We start from the raw sequence: 18203 nt of genomic DNA on the forward strand, positions 1-18203 counted from the left end.
AGGTGAGGATGGCTGTTCTGATACTAAGGAACAGGGAAAGAACCAGATAACATACTGTGATGGAGTCTGTGTCAGGGCTCTGAAGACACTTAACAAAAATGGGACCAGTCCTGTTTTTCCCTTCTGAAATCCAAAGGGTCAGGCTTGGGAGCAAAAGGGGTTGTGTGTTTGAGTTATGTGTTAATATTTAAAGCCTGCAGTGTTTCCTCTCATAAAGCCCTTGGCTGTGATGAATAGATATACCAGCTCAAGCTCATTCTGTCTGTATGTGTTAAAGAAGACAGTATTTATATACCTACATAAATGTGTGTGCTTCTTTCTGATGTGTGTGTGCCCCTGGGTCCCCTGCAGTGGTTATTCCCACGCAGAGGCCAGGACGGTCCATGAGTTTAAAATAATGAAGTTTCTAACTAATTTTCTCTTACCCCTCCCTCGTCTTGGAACAGGGCAGAGATTCCACCCCTCAAGCCCCAGATTTATAAAAGGACTGCTGAGGCCACATGCCGCACACCCCCATTGGCAGCAAGGCTGCCAGACATTCACAGTGCTTATGGGTCAGAGTTCCACTATGAATCTCAGCAGGTTTAGAGAGCATGGGTCTGGATCTACCAAAATCTTTGCTCTTCTCCAGACATTATCCGTTCCCCTGGATGACTTATACTCTGTTTGCTTTCTGTCCAACTCAGAACCACTCACATCAGCTTCAGCAGCTGCCAGAATACCTCATCCTCTGTCAGGTCCCACGGCAAGGTGGAGCACCACAGGCTTCGGTGGTATCTTCTTTTTCCTGGAACCTTGCCAGCATCAGGTAGCTGGTTAGTCATCAGCTGTCATCTCTGGGCTCACTCCGGTTTTGTCCTCCCGTGACTGGAGGGGCTGGGACAAAACTGCTGAAAAAGCTTAGCGGGACAAATGTCTAACGTGCAAGCATCAGTTGTGTCTGTGAAATAATGTTGCTGGTGCCTATAAACAAAATGATGATTACTCGTGTGCCATTCTAAACAGATAGTTGCTGCCCAGACATGGCTGCATATCTTGGTTTGGATTACTGAAGGGAGTAACAGGGGAGGACCGTGAAGGTCAACTTCTTGCCCAAACAGTCTTGACAAGTGTCTCCTTCAAAACGTAAATTGTCAATTTAAATCACACCCATCTTCATACGTGGTCATTGTTGATTGTTCACAGGACTCAATACTATGTTAATGCATGAAGGGCTTTTGCCCTGTAAAACTTTAGTAAAAGGGCAAATATTCTGTTTCAAAAGCAGGTAATCTTCATAAATAAGGACACAAAGGTTTCTATTGCTAAATTACTTTTAAAATATGATAAAATATTTGAAATCATGTTTCCTATATTCTTGCCCTGTGCCCAGTTCCTCCTGTGCTTTTGTGGAGCAGAAACAATGGAAAAGGCTTTGTATAGTAACATCTGGCCAGCAATAAGAGGATATTTAATACCACCCAGGACAGCAAACCTAGAAAAACGATGTTTAGGCCTTGTGTAAGTTACAGTAATAACCTCAGAGCTAGATTCAGTTGCTACAAAGCTCCTACATGTTTTCTGTGATATGCTCCTAGTTATCTAATTAGAATGCTAATGGTAATGTCAGTGGTTTGTATATAGTGAAGACTTTCATTTTAAAAGATTCTACTGTGCTTTAGAATCTTAACTGAATGTTTGGATTAATCAGGGGTCGGTTTCTGTGTTAGTTCCCCAGGCCAAGCTCACATGAAAGTGTGCGGGTATTAAATAGGAATGCAAGATTTGATCCAATGTTGTATAGGAATGAGTATAGGCACTATCAAAAGCCAGTCATTTCCACGATGAAACATGGCCATGCATATTGGATTCCATGGATACCCTGGTTTCCCAGGCAACCCAGCAGAGGGGCTGGAGTGCTGATAAACCAGAGGTGCAATTATCTGTGGCAAGTCTAGGCAGGTACATTTGGGTTGCTGTTGTTACAAGGTGAGGAGTCCAGGAACTTCCAAACCAATACAAGATGTTTCTGATTTTTTGTAGTGAGTGATTCTTCCAGATGCACTGCCCCCCCACCCCCCAACCCCCTTGGAATCCTATCTATGGATGGAGCAGTCTGTGGGAGCTGCTGCCTGAGGTCTGCTCATTGTAGTCAGTGTTTCTGTGGGGCCCCCGGGTAAGGTGCGGGCCAGGAGCAGGCTCTGCACCCCTAGAAGGTAAACGGCCTGTGATGGAAGGCCCTCAGTGTCACCTAGATCACAGTGCTGGGGCCTCCCAGCCTGAGAGCTGTGTGAAGAGGTACTCCAGGGGTTATATAAAGGATCTGCCACTGCTGCAGGCCCAGCGTCCTCTTTGCCCTCCCCCATCTCTCCCATCAGCAGCCCTGCCTATCACTGTAGAAATACTTGACGGAGATGATTATCCATTAGCTGCATAGTCTTTGGTTAACAAACAAGCTGTGGGATTAGAGAAAGTATATATTTCTGGAGTTCCGTTTTCATTAGGTGCATTTTCAAAAAGGATGTGTATAAGAAGTAGAAATTTGGACAGATGAGTAAGGAGGAGTATAAATATATGGCTGGAGAATGGGGGAACTGGTAATCAGGAAAGTGAAAGCAAGATTGGAACTGCAGCTAACAAGGAATGTGAAGGGAAACAAGAAGGGCTATGTTAACAGGTATGTTTAAAAAAGGAGGATTATCAGGGAGGGTGTGGGGCTATCACTGGATGAGGGAGGTAACCTGGTGATGGATGATGTGGGAAAGGCTGAAGTACTCAATGCGTTTTTTGCCTCAGTCTTCACAGATGAGATCAGCTCCCCAACTACAGTACTAGGCAATGCAGTATGGGAAGGAGGTGGGCAGCCCTCGGTGTGAAAAGAATGGATTAACAGCTATTTAGAAAATTGAGACACACATAAATACACGGTCCTGATTTAATGCATCCAAGGGTGCTGAGGGAATTGACAGATGTCATTGCAGATCCTTTGGCTATTGTCTTTGAAAACTCATTGAGATGGAGAGAGGAACCAGATGACTGGAAAAAGACAAATATAGTACCCATCTTTAAAAAAGGAAAGGAGGACAATCCAGGGAGCAATAGACCAGTCAGCCTTACCTAAGTCCCTGGGAAAATAATGGAGGGGATCCTCAAGGAATCCATTTTGGAGCACTTAGAAGAAGGAAAAGTGATCAAGAGTAGTCCACATGGATTCAACAAGGGCAAGTCGTGCCTGACCAATCTGATTAGCTTCTATCATGAGGTAACCAACTCTGTGGAGATGGGGAAGTCAATGGATGCGGTATACTTTGACTTTAGTAAAGCTTTTGATAACATTGTTGCCCATAAGCTAAGGAAGTATGGACTGGATACATGGACTGTAAGATGGATAGAAAACTGGCTTGACAGATGGGCCCAAAAGGTAGTGATCAATGGCTCAGTGTCTGGTTGATGGTTGGTTTCAAGTGGAGTGCCCCAAGGATCAGTTCTAGGGCCAGTACTGTTCAACATCTTTATTGATGACTTGGATGAGGGGATGGATTGCACCCTCAGAAAATTTGCAGATGACACTAAGCTAGGTGGTCAGGTAGGTACATTGGAGGGTAGGGATAGGGTCCAGAGTGGCCTAGACAAACTGGAGGATTGGGCCAAAAGAAATTTGATGAGGTTCAATAAGGACAAGTGTAGAGTCCTGCACTTGGGATGGAAGTATCCCAAGCACTGTTACAGGCTGGGGAAGAACTGGCTAAGTAGCAGTGCAGCAGAAAAGGACTTGGGGATTACAGTGGATGAGAGGCTGATTATGGGTCATCAGTGTGCCCTTGTAGCCAAGAAGGTTAATGGCACATTGTGGTATATTAGAAGCATTCCCAGCAGATCTAGAGAAGTTATTATTCCCCTTTACTCGGCTCTGCTGAGGCCTCATTTGGAGTATTGCATCCAGTTCTGGGGTCCCCAGTATAGAAAGGGTGTGGACGAATTGGAGAGGGTTCAGCAGAGGACAACGAAAATGATTAGGGGTACGTCATGGAGCACATCATGACCTACATGGAGAGGCTGAGAGATCTGGGCTTGCTTAGTTTGCAGAAGAGAAGACTGAGGGGCGATTTGATAGCAGTCTTCAACTTTCTGAAAGGGGGCTCTAAAGAGGAAAGAGAGAGGCTGTTCTCAATGGTGACAAATGACAGAACAAGGAGTAGTGGTCTGAAGTCACAGAGGGAAAGGTGTAGGTTGGTTATTAGGAAAAACTGTTTCACCAGGAAGGCAGTGAAAAACTGGAATCCGTTACCAAGAGAGGTGGTGGAATCTCCATCCCTAGGGGTTTTTAAGTCTCGTCTTGACACAGTCATGGCTGTGATGATTTAGTTGGAGTTGATCCTGCTTTAGGCAGGGGAGTGGACTAGGTGACCTTGGTCCCTTCCAGCCATAGGCTGGGTCTACACTTGCCCTCAGCTTTGAAGGGGGCATGGTAATCAGGGTGATGGGAGATTACTAATGAAGTGCTGTGGTGAATATGCAGCACCTCATTAGCCTAATTGTCCCCTGTGGCAACTTTGAAGTGTCAAACTTTGAAATGCCGGCGTGCTTGTAGCTGTGGGCACTTCAAAGTGCCCACTCTACTTTGAAGTACTCCTCAAAATTTTGAGGAGTAAAGGCAACGTCCAAGTTGCATGGGCACTTCAAAGTGCCCACAGCTACACGCATGCTGGCATTTTGAAGTTTGACACTTCAAAGTTGCTGCAGGGGAGAATTAGCCTGATGAAGTGCTGCATATTGACTGCAGCACTTCATTAGTAATCTCCCGTCGCCCTGATTACCATGCCCCCTTCAAAGCTGGGGGGCAAGTGTAGACAAGCCCCTAGGATTCTATGATTCTATGACAGATCAACCCTCCTTTTTACTTCTCAATAAAGTATCTAGTCTTTTAAATGAAGAGTTTTTGATAATGGCAGATAGCTGAATAAATCTATTCATGTAATTTCAATTCATTTAAACTTTGAAATAAAGCCACTCAATTCCTAGGCAAGGTGTTTACAGCAGGGCCACCTGAATAAAAAGGGTTCTGTTGCTGTGGTTTAGGAGGGGACATTCCACTAGGTTCCTCTGCAACTTGGCTATACAGTTGCTGAGGGAGAGATGAGCAAAATTATGCTGCTTAGCAAAACTGTCCAGAGGTGCAAAATGAAAAGCTGAAATGATTGATTGTGAGGCGATTTCAGCAAATGATACCAAAATTAAAACATTAAGCTAATGACTTAACACAAAATTACATTGCCACGTGCAATTTATTTAGTGGAGAAAAAGCAATGTGGGTTTACTAATAGTACGCAGGGAATGAGACATAGTTGGGCAAAGTAACCTTTTCCCCCCATTCTCTTTCTCTGGAGCTTCAAAATTGAATGCCTGTCAGAATTTTTCATCTGTTTGACCTGTCATAGAAAAGGTCATCAGTGATCATCGACTATGCTTTTTAAAAGACAGAGGGCTGTAATTGAGAATAATTCCTCTTCAATTTGATAGGCAAGGGTTGTTTTAAACTGGCTTTTAGAGGCAGTGTCAGAATAGAAATGTTAGAAACTCCATAAGTGAATCAGTTCTCATTCACTGGGCTGCAGATTGTTTCTGATTTTTCACTGAAACACTGCAAAGAGGCAGCACTCACATTTAAGAACTCTGTGTTCCTCCTATTGAGTACTTGAAGTGTAATCTATTTTTAACATTGAGAGTGCCTGGTAGCTAAAATGAAAGGTAACCCAGAAATGTCATGGTTAATAATTGTGCATTCTTAAAAGCATACAATGATTTTTTGCTGAGCTGCTCACTTCTGTGTTTAAAATGAATTTTGGATTAAAATATACTCTGTAGTCGTTACTGGTAGAAAAGAATAGTCTGCTACAAGATTACCTCTATGTGCTATGTTGCAAATAATAACATTTACCTTTTAACTAGAGTTCTGTAGAACAGTTCACAGAAACATTTGATGTCAGTTTATAAAACTGCCCTTTATTTCCCTTTCTATAGACTATGCATTTTTTTTTAAATTTTTGTCCAAAGTCAATTGATGTTCAGTTCTGTGTCCACGAATTTCATAAGAGGTCACTTCCCTGGAACCCAGAGATTTCTTCATATTGGTAATATGAGCTCAGTGTGAGGTGAACATCCTGTTGAATTTGTAAGGACCTTCTTTCTTTCACCTTGTGTGCAGAAGAGAATGTTGTCAGCTCTTGCAATGTGCAGAGCGAAACGAGGAAAGAGAAACCAAATATGAAAACATTCTGCTGGCAGCCATTACCCCATCTTCACAGCGTCCACCAAAATAAATCAAGTACAGTACCCGACTGTCAGAATTTAGACAATGTGGGATACAAAGAGCAGGAGTGTTTGACCAATTTTTATATTGGGGGCGCTGAGAGCCATTGAAAGAAAGTGTAAGCCCTGGATACAATGGAAACCCTTTCAAGCTGCCTCCTAACCCACTAGTTCCAGCACCTCTGACTATGAGCAGACAGTGAACTGTTGAAGTAGAGAGTGTTTGTGCTGCCGAAGGAAAATCTTATTTGTCAACTTGGCTATGTAAATTGAGTGTGTTTAAATACGTATCCAGGCTGAATACAATAATCAGATCGGGTTATCCAGTAGCAGCCCCAGTATCTGATTGCATATTCCCAACAGGCCAAAGAGCAATTAATTTGGAAACATAATCAAATTCAGCAATCATTAGTGTATGTTTGCCCACTATCTCCAGAGACCACTGATAACAACACTAGGCTAATACATGGTAGACCTTGCATCCGAAGTCTAATTACAGAGTTACACACTGACTTTGTTCTCAGAGGGACAGTCTTTCATCAGAACTTCAGAATCAACTTTGTGAGTTATCCTCCGATTCCATCCATCTACCTTTCTTTCTTTTACAAAGCATGGGTAGCAGAAGACTTATGATATGTTGATTCCAGTGTGACAGTACGAATCATCAAGGGCTTTATCAATAAGGGTCTGATTCCAGTGTGATTTTTTTTTTAGGTCTGAATTCTTCCTTTTATCGTCAATAAACAGGCACACAGAAGGGCAGTCAGTTCAGAATCCTCACCACTTTATTCCCATGGTGCCCTTAGAATGGTAAAATACTTCTTTGACCTTGCATTGGATTTATTTGCTTCCAGCTGACTCCAATTATGAGCTTTCATTTTTCATAAAAAAGCTGGAAGTCTAATGTAGCTGCAGAACAGTGAAATGCAAAATGATCACACGGCTTTAATAAGTAGGCTATTTTAATTTGTAGAAGAGAATTTGAAAGGGTGATTATAGTTGTAATATAAATCAATGTTGCCTTTATAAGATTTCATTTTGAACTAATTTTATTTATATTATATGCAATGCCTGTAGCTGTGTCTTCTAGAACAACAGACAAATAGGAAGAGGTCATCTCTGTTAACCATGGTACAGATCCAGTCCCTTATGCTTTGGGGCTGGAGTGTGAGAGGAAAGATTGGAGTGTGTCCTTTTTTTTTTTTTTTAAATCTGGTTGTTTTTCAGTCGGGTACCACATGAGTGCTGTGAAACCCAAATACTCCTTCCTTCTCCAGCATTACCAAACACAGCATTTCCAAACAGATTACCAAAATCACCAGAGCCATATTATCACTGTTGCTTGAGATGTCCGTGAACAGCTGTGAACCCATGAACCTTCATTCAGTTGAAATGGCTGTACAATAGTTAAAGACCCAGTTTTTCAGTGACTTTGGTGTGTGCTTAGATTAACACTTTTGGAATCCATGACATCAGTGAGAATGCTCAGGCTATGGCTCCAAGATAGTTTATATTGACATATGTCACTCAGGGCTGTGAATTAGCCAGCCCATGTAACATGACTGGTGCCAACTTAAATGACAGTGTGGAAAGCAGTATAATGGCCAGAAAGCTTCTCCTGCTGACACAGCTACTGCCATTTGCAGAGACTGGAATAATTAAGCTGTAAGCTCTTCAGTGTAGCTGTAACCTCATTTTGTGTAAGGTTTAGCACATGGGAAAGTCTTTGCATGAAAATCTTTGCAAGTCTTTGAGGCTTTTTGCTTTCTTTTTCCTTTCCAGAATAAAACTTTTACAAGCGGATCCTTCAGCATGAAATGCTGCTACTACTGCACTATATTTTTGTATTTGTTCATGAATTTCCATATGCTATAAAGCAAAAGAATTGATCTATCACAAAAATCTTGCTGCCTCTTCTCCAAACACTGATGAACTGTAAGGATAATTATATGAATCATCGTTTGGGCAGTTCTGTGGCAATTCTTATAACAAAAATGTGGAAAAATCATTTGTGAGGAAAACAAAAGTGATTCCCCCCCAAAAAAAATTGTTGGGCAAATCAAATTTAAAGAAAAAAACATTTGGGCATAAACTCAGACAAAACATTTTGTTTCAGTGTCAATAAGCTTTGATTATTTTAAAATAAAATTAAAGGAAAATTTGAAACGAAGAAGTCATATTGCACCAAAACTTTGAAACATTTCATATAATAGTGCTAAAACTGTTCTGAAAAACGGGTATGAATTCATGAAATATTTCTACTTTTCCTGCTCTGGGGAGAAAAAAGTTTTGTACACACAATTTTCTAGTCATGAAAATTTCCCCCAGCTCTAATGTTATTTCTTTGTTGCTGAAGGGGAAGGCATGAATAATGTCTTGGGAAGGTGGGCTGTGGCCTGAGAAACAGCTCTTGCCATAGCCAAAATATCTTAGGACTTCATTAAAAGGTACGTAACTGACCTATTACAACACACTTGGTGTAGTACTAGCAGTTTATGCAGTATTTGGACAGCATTTGACCCTTTTAGCTTTTGTTTAGTTTAGATTTTTGAAAATAATGGCTAGTAAATTTGAAATAGACTAATTTCAGCAAGTGCACTGCTGTGATTTGCTGAGGGAAAGCTGCTTGTGATGGTAGAACCAATAGTCTTGTTTTTTTTTAAGCCAGTGGAAAAAATGGGTCAAATTCCACTACGCTGCACTCCACAAATTGCAGGCAACTCCATACGCAGAGGAGGAAGTTTTAGAAGCAGTAGAAATGAGAGGGGCAAGTCCTTCTGGATGAGCTCACTCTAGGGAAGTAGGGTTATAAAGAGGAAGACGCTAGCTCTTGTTTTAGAAATGTGTAAGAAACACCCCACAACTCCCTGTTCTTTTGATGGCCTGGGTGAACTGGTCTTTGTAATGACTGCACACAGACTTAACTCTTGTGGCATGGTGGGAGCAGAACTGCTCTGGGAATGCCATATCTTGAAGTTCAGGTTTGCTGTGTGACCCATAAGAATCATCTGCAGACAGAGACAGCTCTGTGATGTGCTGAGACCTCCCCTGGAGTTTTTTACTGACATTTTACCTTCGCCCACCTTACTTGTTATGAGCATATTTAGTGGTGGTGCTACACGCCAGAGTTTTCTCTCTTCATCCATCATCTTTATGGTTCTACCATGAAAGGAGGTAAAAAAAACTTTGCAGATCTTCCTAAAGATCTTCATGCTCATGGACATGCACTGATCTGTGTTTGGTTTGATTATCCTTTTCTTCTTCCTTACCTGCTCTTTCTAATCAAACAGTTTTGTTAGCAATGACCCGCTCTCTTGCACTAACCAGTTCTCCTAGTGCTGCCGTTCTTGGCAGGGTATTCTGGATAAAGGTGTCCTTTAAACCCTGCCCTGATATTCAGTTAGCTAACTGGGGAGAAGGTTTCCTCAGTCGTGAATTTCAGGGTGGAAATTTGCTCAAGTTCCATTGCCACTCAATTGACTTTACATGTTAAACTGAAAGTGAACTCAGAGTAATATAGCGTCACTCCTGCGACACTGTGACAAAGTCTCTGCCTAAAGAAATCCAGTGATGCGCTATATTATAATTTACAATTCAGTGATTCACATTTGTAGTTATCAGCACTGGCTGCCAATGCAGCAGAATAAATTTCAACAATTCAAAATATACTGATTGATGATAAGATCCTTTAGAAGCATGTGAAATGGAAGATACCAAAAGAAATAAATCGTATAATGTGTTATAAAAAAAGATTGCTAGTTCAATTGCTTCTCCAAATTAGATTGCCAAACATCAAAATGATCAGTAATCACAATAACCATTAAAATATTTTCTCCTCACTGTTGTTTCTAACGCCTCATGAGGCATGGAACTGGATTCATGACCAGAATTGCCTTATCTCGCACCATTCCTTAGGAATTTGTAAAAGAAGCTATTTGGCAAAATGATTTCATACTACAGCTGTGCCTGAGGGGAGAAGGATCTGGCCTGTAAGTCTCTTGACCCATTCCCAGGCTCCCTCATGAAGGTTTTTAATAAGACAGAACCTACCACTGACTTCTCTGATATGCCAGCAGGTACCACCAACTTAGATACATTGCTATTTGTCATGGCCCTTTTTCTGCAGTCAGCAATCCACATGACTCCACTGATATTATATTGGGAAACGTTGCAAATCCCAGTGGCTGTGTCTACATGAGCCCCCTCCTTTCAGAAGGGGCATGTTAATGAGAGAGTTCAAAAGATGCTAATGAGGCACTACCATGAATATGCAGCACCTCATTAGCATAATAGCAGCTGCGGCGATTCGAAAGTACCACTTTTGAATTGTGTACCGCCCGTGTAGCTGGGGGCCTTTCAAAACAACCCCCCAGTCTTTGAAAGACCCTTCTTCCCAAAACAAATGGGAAGAAGGGGCTTTTGAAGACTGAGAGGTTGTTTTGAAAGGCCCCCGGCTATAGGGGTGGTGTGTGATTCAAAAACAGCACTTTTGAATCGCCGTGGCTGCCGTTATGCTAATGAGGCGCTGCGTACTCATGGAAGCACCTCATTACCATCTTCCAAATGCCCTCATTAACATGCCCCTTCCGAAAGAAGTGGCTCATGCAGACACACCCAGTTAGAATAGCAGGGAAGGGGAGAGTTCCTATGGTCATAGAAAGGCTACAAGAATGGCCAGAAAACCCATTTCAAGGGTGAAGAGGAACCAGAGAATCACAAAAGTGATCCCTCTCCGGACATCCATGTCCACCCTACAATAAACCGAGGCCAGGGACACCATTCCTACTTATCTTGGCTAATAGCCATTGATGGACCTAACCTCCATGACCTTATCTAGTTTTTTTTTGAACCCTGTTTAAGTCTCTGTCTTCACAACCTCCTCTGGCAACAGTTAGAGCATGTGAAACACTGAAGGATTGGGGGGAAAGAGAGCTGAGATGAAATGAGGTGTTACGGCATCATTGACGACTGATACCATTGTGGGAGGTATCTGGAGCGAGCCACTTTTCAAAACATTGTGTTCTATGGCACATTATTAGGAGGGGATATGTTACCTTGTTACCTTGGTCTTAGCTCTATGTTTGTCCTCTGTGTCCTACTCATCTCCTTCAATATATTATATTATATTATATTATATTTTATATTATATCTAGGTTATATTACACAAATAATTGAAAATGCATAATGTCTGACCTAAGAGATACTTAGTTTAATCCATTTTGTTTTCTTCACGAGTATTTTGAGTTTGCTTGGGGAGTGTAACTTGAGTATTCTGCAGCTGTCATTACTGGGGCAGATGGGTCTCCTATTTCACTTTAAAGCTGGCAAGACTTGGTTTCTTCCAGTTCCCCAGTGTAATTTATGGCCCTCTTCTGCATGACCTATTCCATGTGAATTTTAACAAGAGTGCTATTTGGTTTCTTTCCATCTCGGAGTGAAGAAACAACTTGACTTTAAGTTTTCTGGGGCAGGGACTGTCTGTGTGTATGTTTGAATAGCGCCTAGTGCCACAGAGTTCTGATTGCGGTTGACATCTCTGAGTGCTCTTGAAATTTCAACATTAAATAATAGCTGTGTTATGAACTGATCTCTACTGGCTGTGTCCTGGAGACATAGGGGACGTGTCTACACTAGCCCCAAACTTCAAAATGGCCATGCAAATGGCCATTTTGAAGTTTACTAATGAAGCACTGAAATACATATTCAGCTCCTCATTAGCATGTGGGCGGCCGCGGCACTTCGAAATTGACGCGGCTCGCCACCGCGCGGCTCGTCCAGACTGGGTGCCTTTTCGAAAGGACCCCGCCTACTTCAAAGTCCCCTTATTCCTATGAGCAGATGGGAATAAGGGGACTTTGAAGTAGGTGGGGTCCTTTCGAAAAGGAGCCGTGTGGCGGCGAGCCGCGTCAATTTCGAAGTGCCACGGCCGCCCGCATGCTAATGAGGCACTGAATATGTATTTCAGCGCTTCATTAGTAAACTTCGAAATGGCCATTTACATGGCCATTTCAAAGTTTGGGGCTAGTGTAGACATAGCCAGGAGCATACAATTATAAGGGACTACTTGTTTCATCGAGCGCAGTCCCCTGCTTTTGCTCACAACCCTTTTCCATACCTCTCTTCAAAACATACTGAGCTTCATCTTCAAATGAGTTAGATCGTTTGCCCCCACTGTTCATATTAGAAGAACGTCATAGTGCCACAGCTGAGGACCTGACCTTTGGCATATGAAGACCTTCTCTCACACAAGAAGAAGTTCCATGGGTTAATAAATTAATGCACGTACCTGAGTTTTCGCAAGATCAAGCTCTATTTTTGTGTGCTTAATAATAAATGTTCCAAGTAATGTGTATGTTTTTCATAGTGTTTTATTTAAAATGGCATTTGCTTGATGCTGAGGATGGAAAATTTGATTGAACTTTACATCCATTTTCAGTAGGACCTTAAATTAGATCACTAGCTCCACCAGGCAACAGACCGCACCACAATGTCACCCAAAAGCAACAACAACTTGGTTGCTCCCCCTGACATGTATCAGACATGCACTATGGGAAATCCTACACAACAGACCTGATTGGCAGCAGTCCTGGAAGCTCTGAGAATGAAATTAAATGTATGCAGAACAGGGCCCAGTGAAGCTGTGTTTGGTTTAGTGCCCTAGCCTTGCAAAGTTATCCCAGATTTTAATAATCTGTGTGCATCTGCACAGGACACTGACCCCTTTTCACATATTGGCACTGATCTTTCAAGGTGACTTTGATCACTAGAAGTTTTTTAGCTAGTGTTTAGTAATTCTTATTACTTTGAAACACAAGACAAAATTATGGACTATGAGTTGGGCTTTTTTAACTTTGCAATGTTGTTTTCATATTCCTTTATAGAGCATGTTTTCCATCAAAATTGATTTGTTTACGATTGTTTTAACTGAAAAAAAAATAAGACGTAGGTTCAAGACAGGTAATAGCTTTGTTCTGTAATACCTCAATGATATAGCCTTGGGATGTTCCAGCTGTTTACAAAGCAGTTCAAAACCAGACACCTGACATTGCATTATGAACGCTTTATTTTTCTCCTCTCTCGTCTGCCCCAAATGCATTTAAATTTCATTTCACACTATGTAAGCTAACACTAATATTTTCTATTTCACGGAAGTCAACTCAGTGATTATTGTGTTAGTTTTTCTTTAAAGTCTTGACAGATTTCATGTTATCTATAACCTTTTATTACTTTGTCTCTCTTCTTGTCCATTCAAATGCTCTTACTACTATTACCTCGGGCTTGATCGGCATTTGCCATTCATCAGTACTTCAGTGTCTATAGAGAAGAATTTGTGTTTGCTTGTTCATTCAGGTCATGTGATATGTTAGTAAAATTACCAGAAACATAAAGAACCATTGAAACCAAAGGGGCTTGTTGTGGAGTGAGATGTTAGCCTAAGAAATGGTATAAGAATCGCGCCTAGTATGAATGCTTCAATATGGAAGGTCACATTGAGGTCACCTTGAAGACTAACCATGTGATTTTATCCTTGCTTTAGTAATAGGAAACACTGAACATCCCTTCTCTGAGGACAGGAGGAGCAAAATTCGCAGGAGGGATGTCTGTCTTATTACTTCATGCATCCCTCAAAAGTTCACAGATACTATGGCGAGGAAGGTGGTATAAGAACCTAGAGAGAATGAATTAGCTGTACAGCAAAAGTGGTACAAAAATCCCCAGATATTATACAATGGTATAGTTGTTTTTAAAAAGCTAGATGAATAGAAAACTAAACAGTGAAATTTGGTGCCTGGCACAGTAGTTTACAGACTAAGAAAGGTTGTTATAAGAGAAATCGCTCACTGCTCTGTGGTAAAGCAGCCACTGTTCTTTCTCCTTAGTGCTCATTTTCTCAAGTAAGAAGTTACAAGAGGCATGAGATATAGAGCAAAAGGCAGCTCTGTAACTCGGACAAGCCAAAAAATAGCTTTTTTAATGATACCACTTTTTTAATGGTATCATGGCAGGGGTAGATTTTTGAAAAATTTTTCACCTTGGCAGTACTCAGCTGATCGTCCCCCCCAAGTTGCCCAACAGTTTTCTCTACCTTTAATGAAAATTCAAATTACTGCTTTTAATCTTTCTGAGTAATCTTTACACTGATAGCTGCAGCCGGGCTACTGCATTACAGTGCTTGTGGTGGTGCTACTCCAAAGTGGTTTGTGGGTGTTCCCTGTGGAGGGTCTCAGTTTAAGCAGGTTTGGAGTACATACCAGGTAAGATTTCCTCTTCCCTCTCCCCAAACATTCCTGTTACACTTACTTAGCCATTTTTTAAACAAGAGACTGTCTGAAAGGTGGTTTTGCTTTTTTTAAACTTGTTTTTTTAGTAAAAGTTTGTGAGATTTAACCCTCCCCCATTAAATATATAGCATATGTGAAAGCCACTGAGACAGTCAGTAAGGACAACAGGTAATTAATTGAAGAGATTTATTTTATTTTACTTGCAACACTTTGTTCCGCATTTCTGGCATGATTTGTTATATTTCCTCTTTAAGTTCTGTTGAGATACCTTAGCCGTCAGTCATGTTCCTAACATTCATTGCATATGCAGTATGCACTGCAGCTTTGCCTTCCGACGACCCAACTAAGAAAAATTAATAGCACCCTAAACATAGGCCAAATGTCTCAAATATTTTTAGACTTCCATGAGTTCCAGAGCTTAAGAACTGTGGCTTCAGTGCTGTTTCTCTCGCGCTGTCCTGACTGTTTAAGGAATAATCCAAGTAATCTTTCTGGCTTCTTAGCCTATTTTTAGATTGCTGTTTGTTTTGCATTTATCTACATAACAAGTGTGGGAGATTTAATAGAAGAGGGGAATGAAGTGGCTTGACCTACATTAACGCTATGATGCGTAGCAGGAGTGTGTCTGATTGGATCTGACAACACCTGGTTAAATTGTTGCATTATCTGCGGAAGCTGTTACTTTCTAAGAAGCTGTCTTGTGATGCTCTCTGCACGTTTTGTGTCACACCCAGACTCGGCTGCTGGTGGCATTCTATTTCTGTATAAGACTGCATCTGACGACTGTGGGTGTGGTGACCTCAGACTGTGTGGAAAGATAGTTCTGGTCTTAGGCAGAGACCATTCCTTTCCCTGTTTCCATGTTTAGCTGAAATGCTCTGCCATTTTGCATTAGCTGCTGTAGAGTTAATGACACAGGGAGCAGTGGAAACCTGCGCACCTCAGGAATACAGATCTTTCTAACCATACTGGCAGAAAGAGAGGTACAAATATCCCTCTGAAGAGCTCTCTGAATCTTTAGCTCTTTGTCATATGCAAGGACAGCTTTCATCCGCTTCAGAATACTCACAGTAGCCAACCTGTACATCCCCTACTGCTTAGCCATGCTTCTTTAAAGAGCTGCTGGTGTGACCTAGCTAACGTTCTTCTGTGACTTCTGGCTCACCTATGTTTTCAAAACCAGTGGATTTTCCTCTTGGCTCCTGGAGAACACCAGCAGAGTGAAGCTTATGGCTGGATTTACAGCTGAAGTAAAGCCATATTTATCTGTGGGCTGGATGCGCCGAAGTCCAGGCCAACAGTAAGACTCAGAGGCAGGTTGCTGAGATAAATTTTAGAAATATCTGCCTTCAATCTGGCTGTCTGTGGGAAGTGACTGACTTATTGGCACTGTCTTCTGTGAATGAAGTACAGCGCTTCTAGGAGAGTGCTTAAATAGACAGTGTGTCAGTCTTAATCTTGTCCCAGTTTAGCTTCAGCTGCCTTAATCACACTGGAGCTGTGGGATGCATTGTTCTTTAATGCTCCTGATAAAGGCAAGAGTAGCATTTTCCCAGATAGCATCTCCATGACTTTCTATATGTTTGTGTCATTGAGCTCCATGCCAGTCCCAAGCCTGGATGAAGGAGGAGGGTTGATCAGGTGTGTGTCAATGCGCTGACCGTCAAACAACAGTACAAATGAAATCTGGTGCCAGTACAACCAAATGCTTTTGTTTGCTTGGGTTTATACCTCTTCAAACTCCTGGTGCTATTATAAATACAACCCTACACAGAGCACACCTCCAAACCAACAGCCTCTGACTAGGTGCAACATACTGAACCAGCTAAACAATCGGGTCCCCCAGCCTGGTAACCCTTAGGCCTCACATATGGCCCTACCAATAGATCAGCCATGTAGCATATCCTGAGTGTCGACTGATGAAGACCAAGGAAGGAGTGAATTAATGCCTTTATTTCCTTCCTGTAGAGTGCATGGGTATGTGTGCACATGCATCTTTGTGTTTATGAATTTTATTCACCATCTTCTGTGAGTTTGCAAACATTTCTTTCTCTTCCTCTACCCAAATCTCTCTCCATAACTCTACGTGTTTACATGTCATTTTGCCCACCCGTGCTTTTGATGGGTTTATCTGCCTCTCCCCTGCATGTCTTTGTGTGTGTCTGTCCTCCATTTCCTTCTGTGAAAGCCTCTGACTTGACTGAGCACTGCTCCCTCCAAATCTTCTTCTTCCCTCTATTTCCACCTCTTCCCAGGTTTGTATCTCACTGTCTGTCGCTCATCTCATACATCTCTTCTCCTACTAACCTTGAGTTATGCTTCCTCTCACCTGTATCTCTCTCCTTTCTTGCCCAGTGACAAAATCCTGTTCTCTCTTTGGTATTGATTGTAACCTTCCTTACAGATACCATAAGAGAGAGGCAAAGCTTGGAGAGATGAGATGACAAGTGTCCAGGACTCACCAAGACAGACACGATCTATTAATTTTGCCCTGGTTGGGGTGATATCTCCAAGTATGGTTCTATTTCGTTGTGCTCCTGCTGAGATGAAATTTCCATGGGGAGCCTTTTGGTTTTGCAGCTGAATTGCAGCAGAGCACATCTTAGCAAGATGGCTATGTTTTCTGGCAGCTGCAGCATTCCACATCCCTGAGTGAGCATGAGTTATAGCATGTGTCTCTGGTGCACACATGTACGCATCCACTTGCTTGCTCACTTGCTCTTCCCCTCTGACTTTGACACAAACTCACGCAGGCTATTATATAGCTTTGGGAGCCGTCTCCGACTGCCCAGATGTTGCTTAATTTCAGCCATGCGTTTGAAAGTGTTTGCATACTGCTGATTGTCAAGCGGCTGTGTGTGCCTTGAGACTGCTCTGCAAGTCTGAATTATTTTTCGTTCAGCCATTGTGCTTTGAGCTATTTCCAATACTTTTGTATCATCTAGGGCGGACTTGCCAAAGATCATCTCAGAACTCTCTGATTATTAATGTCATAGACTAACTTGCCTTGTATCATGTCTTCTGATCCATAGGTTTCTGCATGAGTCTGCTGCAAATGCAGCAATCAACATCCTTGGCCAGGCATTAGTGTCTGTTATGTTTAAAATGCTGTGCGATCACTAGCCACCACTGTGTGTGGTAGTTTGTGATTTGTCACTACAGTGTGTTGCAAGATTTGTTTCCAAGGATATGAGTCACTACCAAACTTTTAATGAGACTGTACAGTAAGGATTTCTCGCCCTGCAAATTTCCATCAAAATAGTCCTTGTCATATTATCTTTGGTACAATTTATGAGTGTTTTGGTATATTAAATCCAGCATCCCTGTTCTGAGCTGCAGTGGAGAATTTCACTACGGTTGCTGACAGCCTGTCCAATGTACCTTTCAGGTGATAGAAACAGTTTAGTCTTTATTTTTCTATTTCCTTTTCTTTTTTTTTTTTGTGTGTGTCTCTGCCCATGCTGCAGAATTAAAACCAGGGACATCCTGAAAGCATGTCATGGTTCCATCACCTTCGTTGCATTCTCAAATTAACATACTCACTATTGTGTCATTATTTCCCCTACAATATCACTGTCTTTTAACACAAATGCAACATTAGTTTTGTATTGAATATGGCAGCATGTCTAGCTT

At 41.8% G+C, this 18203-nt stretch overlaps 1 protein-coding gene across 10 annotated transcripts in view; it reads left to right on the forward strand.

Annotated features, from left to right (window-relative positions):
* The window catches only part of FHIT (fragile histidine triad diadenosine triphosphatase), a 1117930-nt gene that overhangs the window by 720506 nt on the left and 379221 nt on the right, over window positions 1-18203 (forward strand). The window contains exon 1 of one of the 10 annotated variants that reach the window (XM_075005831.1): window positions 14525-14543. The exons of the other annotated variants lie outside the window; for them this stretch is intronic. The gene's annotated coding sequence lies outside the window, so the exon portion shown is untranslated. Of the gene's footprint in view, window positions 1-14524; window positions 14544-18203 lie in introns of those variants that run through there. 10 annotated transcript variants of the gene reach the window in all.

This window comes from Carettochelys insculpta, chromosome 11 (genome assembly GCF_033958435.1).
Source record: "Carettochelys insculpta isolate YL-2023 chromosome 11, ASM3395843v1, whole genome shotgun sequence".
Classification (NCBI taxonomy): Eukaryota; Metazoa; Chordata; order Testudines; family Carettochelyidae; genus Carettochelys; species Carettochelys insculpta.